Source organism: Trichechus manatus, unplaced genomic scaffold (assembly GCF_000243295.1).
Source record: "Trichechus manatus latirostris isolate Lorelei unplaced genomic scaffold, TriManLat1.0 scaffold00284, whole genome shotgun sequence".
NCBI classification, from domain to species: Eukaryota; Metazoa; Chordata; class Mammalia; order Sirenia; family Trichechidae; genus Trichechus; species Trichechus manatus.
Genome location: NW_004444220.1, coordinates 432,348 through 448,269, shown reverse-complemented (window position 1 = coordinate 448,269; position 15,922 = coordinate 432,348).

The following is a 15,922-nucleotide window of genomic DNA, read 5'->3' as shown; positions in this document are numbered from 1 at the left end:
TGATTCCCAGTATTGTGTGGTTGTCCTCCATTTTGTGATTGTAAGTTTATGTTGAAGAAGATTAAGGTGGGATTGTAACACCTTTACTAAGGTCACATCCCTGATCCAATGTAAAGGGAGTTTCCCTGGAGTGTGGCCTGCACTACCTTTTATCTTATAAGAGATAAAAGGAAAGAGAAGCAAGCAGAGAGTGGGAAATCTCATACCACCAAGAAAACAGTGCCAGGAGCAGAGCGCATCTTTTGGACTTGGGGTCCTTGCACGGAGAAGCTCCTAGTCCAGGGGAAGATTGATGGTAAGGACTTCCCTCCTGAGCCAACACAGAGAGAAAGACTTCCCCTAGAGCTGACGCCCTGAATTTGGACTTCCAGCCTACTAGACAGTGAGAAAATAAATTTCTCTTTGTTAAAGCCATCCACTTGTGGTATTTCTGTTATAACAGCACTAGATGACTAAGACACCATCTACCTATGGAAGGACATCTGGACTGTTTCCTGTTTTTGTCTATAACAAATAGAACTTCTAAGAATACTCATGTACAGGTTTTTGTGTGAAAATAAGTTCTAATTTCTCTGTAACAAATGTCCAAATGTGTTATTGTTGGGTAGTATAGTAAAGTGCATGTGTAGTTTTGTAATAAACTGCCATACTCTTCCAGAATGGCTGTGCCATTTTACATTCCCAGCAGCAATAAATTATTGATCCAGTTCTGCATTCTTGTCAGCATTTGGTGTTACATCTAATTAATTAATTGATTTGTTTATTTTTGTATTTTAGCCATTCTGAAAGATGTAACAATATCCCATTGTAGTTTTAATTTACAATTCCTTAATGGCTAATGATGTTGAATATCTTTTCATGTGTTTGTTTGCCATCTGTGTATCCTTTTCAGTGAGATATCTGACCATATGTTTTGCCCATTTTACAAATGGATTGTTTTTATAATGTTGAGTTTTGAGAGTTCTTTATATATTCTAGATACAAGACCTTTATCAGATATGTAGTTTACAATTATTTTCTCTCTGTATGTAGGTTTTCACAGGTTTGTCTGCAAAACGAAATTTTTAATTTTGATTGGGTCCAATTTCTCAGTGTTTCCTTTTGTAGATTGTACTTTTGGTGTCAATTCTAAGAACTCTTCACATATCCCTAGGTCCCAAAGACATTCTACTATGAGTTTTTTTTCTGAAAGTTTTATAGTTTAATGTTTTACATTTAACTTTGGGATCCATTTTGAGTTAATTTTTATATAAGGTTTGAAGTTTGGGTTGAGGTTCATTCCCCGCCTCCCCTCCCCACAAGGATGTCCAATTGCTCCAGCACCGCTTGTTGAAAAGGCTATCCTTCCCCCACTGAACTGCTTTTGGAAATTTGTCAAAACTCAGTTGATCATGCTTGTGTGGTGTTATTTCTGGGTCCTCTATTATGTTCCTTTGATCCATGTGTCTCTCCACACTCTTGAATAGAGTCATTCCTAGTACTTTATTCTTCTTTTTCAAGATTGTCTTAGTTATTCTAGGGCCTATGCCTTTCCATATAAATTTTAGAATAAGCTTATTTATTTCTACAAAATACTTAACTGGGATTTTGGTAGCAATTACATTAAACCTATAGATAAATTTTGGAGGAATTGACATATTTACTATGTTGAGTCTTCAAATTCATAAACATGTCTCTCCATTTATTTAGGTCTTGATTTATTTCATTATTGTTTTGTAATTTTCAGCATACAAATTCTGTACATGTTTTGTTAGATTTATACTTAAATATTACATTTTCTTTGGAACAAATATAAATAATATTGTGTTTTTTAATCTCAGTTTCCACATGTTCATTGTTAATATAAACAAACAAATGTGATTGATTTTTGTGTATTAATCTTGTATCCTGTAACCTTACTCAAGTCACTTATTTTTAGCTCTAGGAGATTTTGCATATTCATTAAGATTTTCTACATAAACAATCATGTCATCTGCAAATAAGGACGGCTTTACTTTTTCCTCTCCAATATGTATGTCTTTTATTTGTTTTTCTTGCCTTATTGCACTGGCTATGTTGAGTAGCAGTGTTAAGAGCAGATATCATTGCCTTTTTTTTTTTGATCCTAAAGACAAAACATTCAATTTTTCAAATTAAATGTGCTGTTATCTTCTGGCTTTTTATAGATGTTTTTTATGAGGTTGAGGAAGTTTCTCTATATTTCTAGTTTGCTGAGTTTTTCTCATGAATAGGTGTTGAGTTTTGTCAAATGCTTTTTCTGCATCAATTTTTATGATCATAGGATTGTTCTTCTTTAGTCTGTTAATATGGTAGGTTACTTTGATTTTTAAAATGATGAACCAACCTTGTCTAGCTGAAGTGAGTCACACTTGTTCATGATGTAGAATTCTTTGACTAGATTCAATTTGCTAATATTTTGTTGAGGATTTTTGCATCAAGTTCATGAGAGACATTGGTCTGTAGCTTTCTTTTTTTGTCCTGCCTTTGTCTGGTTTTGGTATCAGTATAATACTAACATCTATATTCTGGAACAGATTGGGTAAACTTGCTGTTAATTCTTCTTCAAAGATTTCTTAGAATTTTCCAGTGAATCAGCTGGGCCTAACATCTTTTATGGGGATCTTTTCAATTACAAATTCCTTTTTGGGGGGGGAGAGGAGATTTCAAATTACAAATTCCATTTCTTTCATGGATATATAACAATTCAGATTATTTCATCTTGATTAAATTTGGAACTCTGTGGTTTTGGGATTTGATTCATTTGTTCTAAGTTGTTGGCTTTACAAATGTAAAGTTGTTTGTAATGCTCCCTTATTATCCTTTTAATGGGTGCAGGATCTGTAGTGATATCCCATTTTATTTCCTGTACTGATGATTTATCTCTTCCCTCTTTCGATTTTGTCAGTTTTGTTAGAGGTTTATAAATTTTATTGATATCTTCAAATACCCATATTTTTGTTTCATTTATTTTCTTTATTGGTTTTCTTTGCTCTATTTCATTTATCTTTGCTGTAATCTTTATTATTTCCTTTCTTCTGTTAGCTTTGGCTTAGTTTGGTCTTCTGTTTCAAGTTCCTCATTGTGTAATGTTAAATTATTGATTTGAGATCTTTTTTTTAATGTAGGCATTTACAGCTGTAAATTTCCCACTCATTTTCACCCAATTTTGTGTACTTTTTACATTTGAGATGTCCTCACTAACCTATAGATTGTTATAAATGAGTTGTTTAATTTCCAAATATTTGGAGATTTTCCTATTGTCTTTCCATTATTGATTTCTACTTTGATTCCATCATGATTAGAGAATATTCTCTGTATGATTTCAATTATTTTAAATTTGTTGAGATTTATTTCATGACCCATGATACAGCTTATTTTTTAATGTTCCACGGGCTCTTGAGAAGAATATGTGTTCTGCTGTTATTGGGTGAAGTGTTCTATATATGTCCATCAGATCCTTTTGGCTGATTGTGGTGTTTCGTTATTCTATATCCTTACTGATTTTCTGCCTAGTAGTTCTATCAGTTGCTGTGAGTGGGGTATTGTGTCCCTAAGTACAGTTGTGGATTTGTCTATATATTTTTTCTGCTCTATCAGTTTTTGCTTCATATAGCTTGGTGCTCTATTGTTTTGTGCATACACATTTAGGATCATTATGCCCTTCTGGTGAGTTGATCTTTTATCATGATTGAATGTTCCTTTTTATCACTAGCAATTTTCTTTGCTCTAAAGTCTACTTTATCTGATATTAATATAGCCATTCCTTTTTTTTTTTAAATCAATGCTTGCATGGTATATCTTTTTCTATTCTTTACTTTTAAACTTACTTATGTCATTGTATTGGAAGTAAATATTTTGTGCATAGCCTATAGATAGATCATATTTTTAATTGAATCTGCTAACCTCTTTTTTATAATTGTTGTAAAAATATAGGTAACACAACATTTGCCAAATCAACATTTTTTACTAGTACAATTCAATGAAACCAATTACATCAATCATGTTGTGCAATCATTACCAACATACATTGCCATATTTTCCATCCCCCAAAACAGAAATTCAGTGCTAGTTAAGCAAAGATTTCCTTCTTTCTTCTTCCCTCCCACCCCTGGTAACCACTGTTAAACTCTGATCTCTATGCATTTGCCTATTCTAAGTGTTTCATATTAGTGATATCATATAATATTTTTCTTTTTGTGGTTGACTTATTTCACTCAGCACAATGTTTTCAAGGTTTGTCCATTTTGTGTCATTTATCAGGACTTCATTTTTATTTATGGCAGAGTAATATTCCACTGTGTGTATTTACCACATTTTGTTTATCCATTAATCTGTTGATGGGCATTTGGGTTGTTTCCACAATCTCTGTCTTTTAATTGGTGTATTTAGACTATCAGATTTAAGGTAATTATTGATAAGTTACAGCTTAAGTCTGCCATCTTATTGTTTTCTTCTTGTTTCTTCTGCTTCTTGATCCTCTACTTCACTTTTCTTCTCTTTCTCTTGAACATTTTTTAGTATTCCATCTTGATTTATTTATAATTTTTGTAGTATATTGCTTTGTACAGTTTTCTTAGTGGTTGCTCTAAGTATTACATTATATACCAGTTGCTGCCGAGTCAATTCCAACTCATGGTGAACCCATACGTGTCAATGTAGAACTGTGCTCCATAGGGTTTTCAGTGGTTGATTTTTCAGAAGTAGATCACTAGGCCTTTCTTCTGATGGTCTTCTGGGTGGTCTCAAACCTTTAACAGCTGAGCACATTAACTATTTGTACTACCCAGGACTCTATTGCAAAATATACACATAATTTATCACAGTCTACTGCCAACAGCATTTCACCATTTCAAGTGAAGTCCTTTTATCCTTCCTATTTTTTTCAAGATAATTGTTGTAAGTATTTCCTCTACATACATTCAGCATGACATCAGGTGGTGTTATGATTTTTGCTTCTGCCATCAAATATGATTTAAGAAACTCATAAGCTGAAGAATAGTTTACTGCTATTTTTACCCGTTCTGTTATTCTTTTCTTTCTGAAGATCCCAGCTTTCTTCTGTTATCATTTTCTTTCTGTTTAGGTAAGTTTGCTAGTGACAAATTCTCTTAATTTTCCTTCATCTGGAATATCTTTAGTTCCCCTTCATTACTGAAGGATAGTTTCTTTGTATTTGCAGTTGACAGTTATTAATCTTTCAGCATTTGAAAATGTTGTGTCACTTCTTGGCGACCCTGGTTTCAGATAAGAAATCCACCGCCATTTGATTTTATTTTCCTTTATAAGTAATGCTTCATTTCTTTATGACTCTTTTAGGATTTTTTTTTTTTTTATTTTAAGCTTTTGATTTTAGAAGTTTGACTATGATGTGTCTTGGCATGGATTTCTCTGGACTTATCCTGTTTTGGGTTTGCTTACTTTCTTAATTCTGTAGATTTTTGTATTTTGCTGAATATGGGAATTTTACAGCCATCACTCCTTGAATACTTTTTCAATCTCACTCTCTCTCTCACCTTTCACTCTGGGACTCAGAAGATATGAATGTTAGGTCTTTGGTTATTGTTCCAAAGGTCCTTGAGTCTCTCTTCATTTTTTTCAGTCTCTTTTATTGCTGTTGTTTAGATTGGGTAAATGCTATTGATGTGGTCTTAAGTTCATTGATTCTGTCTCTGCCATCTCTACTATTTAGTCCATCCAGCAAGTTTTTAATTTCAATTTTTGTATTTTTCAGTTCTATAATTACCATTTGTTTTTTTTTTAATAACTTCTATCACTTTGGTGAGATTTTCTAATTTTTTTATTTATTTCAAGAAAATTTGCAATTGATTATTGAAATATTTTTGTGATGACTGCTTTAATATCCCTTTCAGATAATTCCAACATCTGATTCATCTTATTGGCATCTGTTGATTGTCTTTTCTCATTAAGTTGTGATTTTCCTGATTATTGGTATGATAAATGATTTTCTATCATATCCTGAATATTTTGGATATTATTAGACTCTAGATCCTTTTTAATCTTCTCTTTTTTGGTAGGCAGTCCCGTTGTTTAGGCATAGCACAAGGGCCAGATGGATGTTATCTGCTAGCTGGGTACCGCCAATTCCACCCAAGCAAAAGTGAAGCACTGACTCACACTACTTCATTATTGACAGAGGTGGAAAGCTTTGTCCTCAGTACCTCTAACACTTTCCTAGTGAAAGTGGGTCACTAATTCACTACTTCATTACCTCTGAGTGGATATGTAAGCTCCCTACTGGACCGTAACTGACATCAGAGAAGGTGGAAGCACAGAAATGACTTACAGTAACTTGTTGATACAGGGCAAAGGCAGAAGCTCAGGTCCTCCCTGGCTCTGCTGACACTGGGGGTGGGGATGAGGGAAAATGCAGTGCCAGCTACTCCCACTTCCCACCACTTCATTCTGCCTTATTTTGCCTCATTGATCCCAGGTGGGAGTGGAGGCTCTGTTCCCCTTTCCACCAGCTGGCACCAGGGTGTTGGAGAAGTGGGGTGTCTACCTCATATGACCTCCTTCAGTCTCATTGATGCCAGATGGGAGTGAAGGTTCAGCTCTCCATCTGACCCCACTGAGGGGGGTGGGAGTTGGAGGTCCAAGTGCCAACTAATCCTGCCTCACATTCTTGTAGCTGTCAGGTGGAATGTGAAATTGTGAAATTTCACCTCCTCATTGGGCTCCCTGACACCAGGGGTGGAAAGAAAGTAGAGTGCTGACTAGTCCTGACTCAGACCACCTGGTTGAGTCTCACTGATGCCCAGTGGGGATGGAGGCTGTCATCTCACCACTGGATCCTCCTAACATTACCTTGGTGGGGCAATCAGAGGACCACCTGCTTTCATGGGGTTTTAATATCAACTGTCTGCTCATACCTGTTGACCATACTCAGGAAGGGGAATTGAAGCACCACTTGTTTCTGCTAGGTGGAGGATGGAAGATCATCTCCCCACTTGATCATGCCAACACTATTCTAGCAGGGGATTTGGAGAGCCACCATCTGCTTCGGCCAAGCAGATGATGGAAGATCAGATTTCTGCTCAGCCTGCCGACACCACCCTGCTGTGGATCAGAGTGTCACTTCTGCTAGGCTGGGGATAGAATATCAGCTTCTTACTAAGCTCTGCAGACACCACTTGGTGGGGGAATCAGAGTGATGCCATATTGTTCCACAGGACTGGGGATTAGTTCCCTACTCTATGCTGCTGAAACTGTGGGAGAAGGAGACAGTTTTCCACTGGTGTTTGGCTGGAGTAGGGTGGGTATTGTCAAAAAGTTTCTCTGTTTTGTTAAGCTGCCCTTTTCTCTGCATTTTGGCTAGGAGGAAGAGCCTTTTTTTGGATTTTTTTTTCTCTGTTGCTGTTGGTAGTTTCATATTGGAGGCTTCTGCAGAGCCTTGCAGGGGGCAGGGGGATATATAGGAAGCAATAAGAATTCTTAGAGAACTCACCACGGTGTTATTCCTCAAGTCCTGAAGTCCTTAGGCAGTCTACCTTCTTTTTTCCTCCTTTCAGTCTTCCTATAGCTTCGTATTATATCCACGGTTTTTTAGTTGTAAGAGGGAAAACGTGGACTAGATGGGGCCAGGATGTGGTCCAGGACTAGAAGAATGGAATCTGTATTTACCAAACCCTCCAAGTGATTCTGATGCACAATAAAGCTTGAGAACCACTGGAGTAGCCTAGAAAATGATGTTTCTAGAAAGAGGAAACACCCTAGCAAAGGCTGCAGCACAGACTAGGTGACAGGTGCTGAGTGTGACAACTTGATGAGAAATACAGGGTGCAGAGTGGAGTAAGGGCAGATATGTTTCACTAGAAAGAATTTGAAGACTTAAAGATGAAGCGTTTAGACCTAATGTCACCAAACAAATCCCAGACTTGAAGGGTTTTGGGCAGGAGCCTGGCATGTTAGCCAAGAAGTGTTGTGGTTAAGAGCACAAGCTAGACTCTGGTGCTAGACTGCCTAGGTCCAAATCCCAACTCCCCCAGTTTCTAGCTGTGAGAGCTTTGGACGAGTTACCTATCTGAGCCTTTGCTTCCTCAGCTGTAAAATGGTGATAATAAGGACACCCACTTCAAAATGTTGTTGTGAGGGTTTCATGAGTGCATATGGAAATACTATGTACTCAATACATGGTAGCTATTGTTAATATTTCAGAAATATTAGACTGACACTAACATGCAGGATAATTGTATAAAGATGACTTGTTTGTGTAGAATACGTATTCTTTTGGTAATCAGTTTTGTGAACCTCTCTTCCGCATGCAAGCTGTAAAAGTTGTGAAAGAGTTGTAGTATTTGCTAAGGGGAAATTTATATGCAATGTTTAAAATTATTGTAGGGGAAGATGTTTCTCAATTCTTTCCAGACAAGACAGTCTAGTGTATATGTGGTTTTCATTTGCTTTTGGTTCTCTTTTTCCCGGAATTGAGGTATATGGGATGAGAGGAATGTCAGGAGTGGCAAAGTATTATATGTGCCCCACTTGTTGAAACATTCTGTTTTTCCTCATGGAAAGCAAGGTAAGAAACAAAATTCAGGAGAGTAGACATAATAAGGGAGATAATTGACATTGTTATATATATATTGTCATTTAATTTTCACAAGAACCCTATGAAGTAGATATTATTATTGACCCCAATTTGTAGAAGAAGAAACTAAGACTTGGAAGATTTAAGTAACTTGCCTACAGTCACAAAGGTACTAAGTGACCTGACTAAGTCAGAACTTGAACTTAGGACTCCTGGAGTCTAAAATCCATGCTCTTTTTCATACAATATCCTGCCTTACCCATGGGGAAATGGCCTTTTTCTTTCTACAGCTTTTCTTCCTATCACCTTCCCTTTCTCTAATCTTTGAAGTTTCTTATTCAAAGTTATCTGAGAGAAGAGAGAAAAGATAAAAAGTTTAAGATTTAAGAAAACACTGGATAAGCATAAAAACCTACAAGCCCCAGAAAACACAGGGACTTCAAAACTGACATCAGGGTTAATGAGCTATGGAGTTTGACCAAGGGGGAGAAATACATGACCAGTACCAATTATCAGTGAGCTGGGGACAGGAGCCTATTGCAATCTAATTCATCTCTGCACTCAACAGATATTTACTGAACACCTACGATGTGCTAGGCTCTCCTATAGGCACTGGTCTTCTAGTGTAGAATGCAACAGAGCAAGGTCACAAGGGTGGAGCTTCCATTCCTGTGGGGATAATATGCAAGCAAAAATATATACCAAGGTAGGTAGTGGTAGTTACTAAGAAGACATTTGTAAAGTAGTATAAGAGGACAGTGATGGGATGGGTTCTAGTTTAGCTAGAAATGTCAGGGAAGCTTCTCTAAAGCATAACATCTAAGCAGAAATAGTAGCTTGACAACCAAGGTCAGCATTCTGTATTCACTAGAGGATACTTAGAACTTTGCTGAGGAGATTCTGAAAGCTGAAGTTCATTGGGGAGGCCCAGTCAAGGCATCAAAGCTAAGAGAGTGGGAGGAGTTGCTGAACCTAGGTAGAAGAGTAATTACAAGAAATGTTTGGAAACACAGGCAGAGATGCAGATCCCACCCACCTTCAGGAAAGGACCAGAAATCCAAGACTGGTCTCAAAAAGGGGTGTATCTTTCTTCTTCGAGAGGCATCACAACCAATCATGGGTATGGCGGAGAACTGGACAACATTTCATTCCATTGTGTAAGGAGTTGCCATGAGTTGAGGCTGACTCAACAACAGCGAACAACAACTTAAAAAGGGTATACCAGAAAGTGAGAGATATCAGATAGAGATATGAAGTTTCCAGAGTTTCATCCGATAAGTTAAAGACAAACAGGAACCAATCTTAGTCCAGTCCTGTGACATATAGTGCAGGTGAAAATAAAATGGTAGTAGGCCATATTCAAGGAGTCCTGGTGTTGCAGCGGTTAAGTACTCTGCTGAAAGGTCAGTGGTTTGAACTCATCAGCCACTCTGTGGGAGAAAGATGTAGCAGTCTGCTTCCATAAAGATTTATAGCTTTGGAAACCCTATGGGACAGTTTGACTCTGTCCGATAGGGTGGTTATGAGTGAGAATCGACTCAATGGCAATGGGTTTTTAGGCCATATTCATTTGACTAAAGTTTTAAGCAGACTTCTTTTCTGGATACCAGTGCTGGGGATGGGGGGAGGGCAGAGAAATACGAGGTGCCCAACAGATGTAGGAGAAATGGACCAGATAAGCATCTTTGTCACCCTTGGAGACATCAGCGACTGTGGGGAGCATTGTCAGTTATTGTTGATGAAGTGATTGGAGCTCTAGCATCAGGAAAAGTACAACAGTGACTATTTCTAAACCCTATTGTCACAGAGGCCAAGGACAGTTAGTTATCTAGTACAATAATTTTCAGAATGCTGACTAGTGAACCTTGTTAAACCCATTGCAGTTGAGTTGATTCTGACTCAGAACGACCCTATACGACAAAGTAGAACTGCTGCATAGGGTTTCCAAGGAGCTGCTAGTGGATTCAAACTGCCAACCTTTTGGTTAGCGGCTGAGTTCTTAACCACTGCATCACTGGGGCTCCAGTGGCCTTGTTACACAAATCCAAATAGCAAGGAACGGCAGAAGCCACTTGGACTGCTTTAACATTTTTAAGTGTTGTTGAGATAATCAGGCATAGGCAGAGGACTACATAGAAGTCAGTCTTCTAAGACCTATAATCACACTAGCATATTCTTCAAAAGAGTAAAGTATTTAGGAGTGGGGGTCATTGGGGGATATGGGGTAAAGGGGAGTATGTACTAACAAAACAAGTGGCTATACAGTCTGATGGAGAAAGCTAACACTTACATTTTGATTGTTTTTCAGTGCAACACGCAAACTTGTCACCAAGGTTCTTCCACGGCTGGAAAAAAATGGCCTTCTAGGATGTTTGGTGACGATAGACATGGCATAATATCTCCTATATACTGCCACCTGTGATATGCACCGAGACTCAGACAGGTTACTAGGGTCCCCAGCTCTCAAATGTTCATGTAATTTCCAGCAAATCCTATGTATCAATCTAATAGAAATGATTCCACCTCATTTCAAGCCTCATGCCGTCACTGTAATTCAAAATTAACGACTCTCTTTTTCTCAGATATGGGATGTGATCCTGTTTTTCTGATTACACTCTCAATAAACATCTTTTTTTTTAATAAATCTGAGGTCTATATATGATGTCTGTGATGTGGCATAGGCGTGTTTGGTTACATATGCATTAAATAAAAGAATATGACAATCCAGGATCCATGATCCAGGTGGAATGGCTTTCCAGAAAGCCTATATAGGCTTATCTACTAATAAAATTTGCATAAACTGGACCTGCTGATGAGTCAACAAATGACTCATTTATTTTTCTTCAAGTTTTATTTATTTTGTTGTTGTTGAGAAAATACACAGCAAAGCATACACCAATTCAAGAGTTTCTACGTGTACCATTTAGTGGCATCGATTACATTATTTGAGCTGTGCAACAATTCTCACCCTCCTTTTCTGAGTTGTTCCTCTCTCATTAACACAAAATCATTGCCCCTAGCATTCCCGTCTGATCTTTTGAGTTTCTGTTGTCAATTTGATCCCATATGGATAATTCTTAAAAGAGCATAATACCCAAGGCATACCCTTTTTACTAGTTAAACTAAACTACTGTTTGGTTTTAAGAAGAACTCAGGGGATGTTTTTGGTTCAAGGTTAAAAGATTATCCCAGGGCAATAGTTTCAGGGGTTCTTCCACTCTCAATGGCTCCACAAAGTCTAGAGTCCATGAGAATTTTAAATTCTGTTCTGAATTTCCTCCCCTTCTGATCAGGATTCGTCTATGGAATCTTTGATCAAAATGTTCAGTAATGGTAGCTGGATACCATCCAGTTCTTCTGGTCTCGTGGCAAAGGAGTAAGTTGTTCTTGGAGGCAATTAACCACACATGCCATATCCTTCTCCTATTCCTGATTCTCCTTCTTCCTCTGTTGCTCCAGGTGAATACAGACCAATTGTTGTGCTTTGGATGGCCACTTGCAAGCTTTTAAGACCACAGCAACTACACACTGAACCAGGAGGTAGAAAAAAAGCACTAAATATGATCTTAAGCTGATTAACTGGGATATCCCATGAAACCATGGCCCTAAACCTCAAAACCAAGGAACGAAATCCCATGAGGTGTTTGGTTGTACATAAGTAGCATCAGTAGCTAGTCTTTTTTGTCATTGTTGTAAATATATCTGTCACATGAACTTTGCCAATTCAATTTTTTACAGGTGTACAACTTAGTCACAGCAATTACAATAATCAGCTGTGCATCGCTACCCTTAATCAATGCAGTTTTTCCATTACTGTTAACTCCACTTTTCCCCTCTTTATCACCCCTGGTAAACCACTGATAAACTTTGATCATTATGCATTTACCTTTTCTTGCTTTTTTATATAAGTGAGGTCATACAATATCTGTCCTTTTGTGATTGGCTTATTTCACTCAGCATAATGTTTTCAAGCTCCATCCATGCTGTAGCATGTGTCCAGACTTCATTTCTGCTACTGGCTGAATAGTATTCCATTTAATGTATGTACCGCATTTTGTTTATCCACTCATCTGTTGATGGGCATTTGGGTTGTTTCCAACTTTTGGCTATTGTTAAATAGTGCTGCAACGAAAATTGGTGTACAAGTCAGTTTTGAGTCTCTGCATTCAAGTCTTTTGGGTACATACCTAAGAGTGGAATTGCTAGGTCATGTGGTAGTTTTATTTTTAGCTTTTTGAGGAACCACCACACTGTTTTCCACAGCATCTGCACCATTTTGTATTCCCACCAGCAATGGATAAGGGTTCCAATTTCCCCAAAGCCTTACCAACATTTGTTATTTTCTGCTTTTTTTTTTTTTTTTAATCTTAGTCATCCTAGTGGGAGTGTAATGGTATCTCATTGTGGTTTAGATTTGCATCTTTCTGATGGCTAATGACGCTAAGCATCTTTTCCTGTGTTTGGTAGCCGTTTAAATGTCCTCTTTGGTGAAATATCTATTCTAGTCCTTTGCTCATTTTATGATTGGGTTATTTGTCTTTATTTTTTTTTTTTTTTTTGCTGTTGTTAAGTTGTCAAAGTTTTATTTATATTTTGGTTATTAGATTCTTGTCAGATATAAGATTTCCAAAGATATTCTCCCAGTCAGTAGCTTATCTTTTTACTTTTTTGGTGAACAAAAGTTTTTAATTTTTATGACCTCCCATTTATTTATTTTGTTTTTGCTGCTTTTGTACTTTTGTTATTATATTCAATAATCCTTTGTTGAAAGCTAGGCCTGACAGTGTTTCCCCTGCTTTTTCTTCTAATAATTTTATGGTTTTAGTTTCCACATTTATGTACTAAATCCATTTTGAATTTTTTTTTTTGTGTATGGTGTAAGACAAGGATCCTGTTTCATTTTTCTGTGTATAGAAATATAATTTTCCCATCACCATTTATTAAAGATACTTTTCTTTCCCTGTAGAATGTGCTTAGCACCCTTGTCACAAATAAGTTGACTGTAGATGTGTGAGTTTATTTCTGGACTGTCAATTCTATTCCATTGGTCTATGTGTCTATTGTTATACCACTAGCAGTCTGTTTTAATTTCTGTAGCTGTGTAGTATGTATTAAAATCAGGAAATGTGAGTCCTCCCACTTTGTTCTTCTCTTTTAGCATTGTTTTATCTATTCAGGGCATCTTGCCTTTCCATATAAAATTGAGGATTTGTGTTATATTTCTGTAAAGAAGGCTGTTGGAATTTTGATCAGGATTCCGTTGAATTTACAGATCACTTTGGGTAGTATTGACATCTTAACAATATTAAGTTTTACAATCCATGAACATGGAACATCTTTCCATTTATTTAAGTCTTCTTTAATCTCTTTCAGCAGTGTTTTATAGTTTTCATTGTATGAGTCCTTCATGTCCCTGGTTAGATTAATTCCTAGGTATTTTATTTTCTTAGATGCTATTGTAAATGGAATTGTTTCCCTAATTTCTCTTTCAGATTTCTCATTGCTGGTGTATAGAAACCCAACTGATTTTTCTTTGTTGACCTTGTACCCTGCAATTTTGCTAAATTTCCTTACTAGCTCTAGAAGTTTTCTTGTGAACTCTTTGGGATTTTCTATATATAGCATCATATCATCCATGAATAGAGGTAATTTTACTTCTTTCCAATCTGGGTACCTTTTATTTCTTTTTCTTGTCTTATTGCTCTGGCTAGGACTTCTAATACAATATTAAATAAAAGTGGTGAGAGTAAGCACCCTTATCTTGTTCCTGACTTCAAGGGGAAAGCTCTCAGTCTTTCTCCATTAAATATAATGTTGGCTGTTGGCTTTTCAAATATGCTCTGAATCATATTGAATAATTTACATTGTATTCCAATATTGTTTAGGGTTTTCATCAAGAAAGGATGTTGGATTTTATCAAATGCTTTTTCTGCATCCATAACGATGATCATGTGATTCTTTTCCTTTGTTCTGTTGATGTGATGTATCACATTGATTGATTTTCTAATGTTGAAGCACATCTGCATTCCTGGAATACATCCCCCTTGGTCATAGTGTATGACACTTGTAGTATGTTGTTGAATTCTGTTCACTATTATTTAGTTGAGGATTTTCATATCTATATTCATAAGAGATATTGGCCTGTAGTTTTCCTTTTTATGGTGTCATTGTCTGGTTTGGATATCAGGGTTATATTTGCCCCCATAGAATGAATTAGGAAGTATTCCTTCTTTCTCTATCTTTTGGAAGAGTTTAAACAGTATTGGTGTCAATTCTTCTCTAAATGTTTGGTAGAATTCCCCAGTGAAGCCATCTCTCCATGACTTTTCATTGTTGGGAAGTTTTTGATCAGTGATTCGATCTCTTGTTATGTATCTGTTGAGACTTTCTATTTCCTCTTGAGTTCATTTGGGTGGGTTGTGTGCGTCTAAGATTTGTACATTTCGTCTAGGTTATCCAGTTGTTCCCATACAGTTGTTCATAATATTCTATCATAATTCTCTTTATTTCTATCAGGTCAGGTGTAATGTCACCTCTTTCATTTTTTATTTTGGTTATTTGCATCTTTTCTCTTCTTTGTCAGTCTAGCTAAAGGTTTGTCAATTTTATTGATCTTTTCAAAGGACCATCGTCTGGTTTTATTGATGCTCTACTATTTTTCTGTTTTCAATTTTATTTATTTTTGCTCTAATCTTTGTTATTTTCTTTCTTCTGACATGTTTAGGTTTAGTTTGCTCTTCTGTTTCTAGTTCCTGGAGTAGTCAAGTTAGGCTATTAATTTGAGATCTTTCTTCTATTTTTATGTAAGCATTTATTGCTGTAATTTTCCCTCTGAGTACTGCCTTCGCTTCATCACTTAAGTTTTGGTATGTTGTGCTTTTGTCTTCATTTGAGTGTAAGAAATGTGTGATTTCTCTTTTGATTTCTTCCTTGACCCATTTGGTAGTTTAATAGTGTGAGGTTTAATTTCCATATATTTGTGTATTTTTCTGTCTTTTTTTGTTTGTTTGTTTGTTCTTGATGTCTTTCTTCACAGTGTTGTGGTCAGAAAAAATACTTTTTATGATTTCAATCTTTTTAAATTTGTCAAGACTTGCTTTGTGACCTAAAATGTGATCTATCTTGGAGAATGATCTATGTGAACTGGAGTAGAATGTATATTGTGCTGTTTTGGGGTGGAGTGTTCTATATATGTCCATTCAGTCTAGTTGGTTTATAGTGTCATTCATGTCCTATTTTTCCTTATTGATCTTCTTTCTGCATGTCCTGCCCAATATTGCAAGTGGTGTATGAAAGACACCAACTGTTATTGTAGTACTATTTCTCCCTTCAATTCTATCAGTGTTTGCTTTATATATTTAGGTGCCCAGAAGT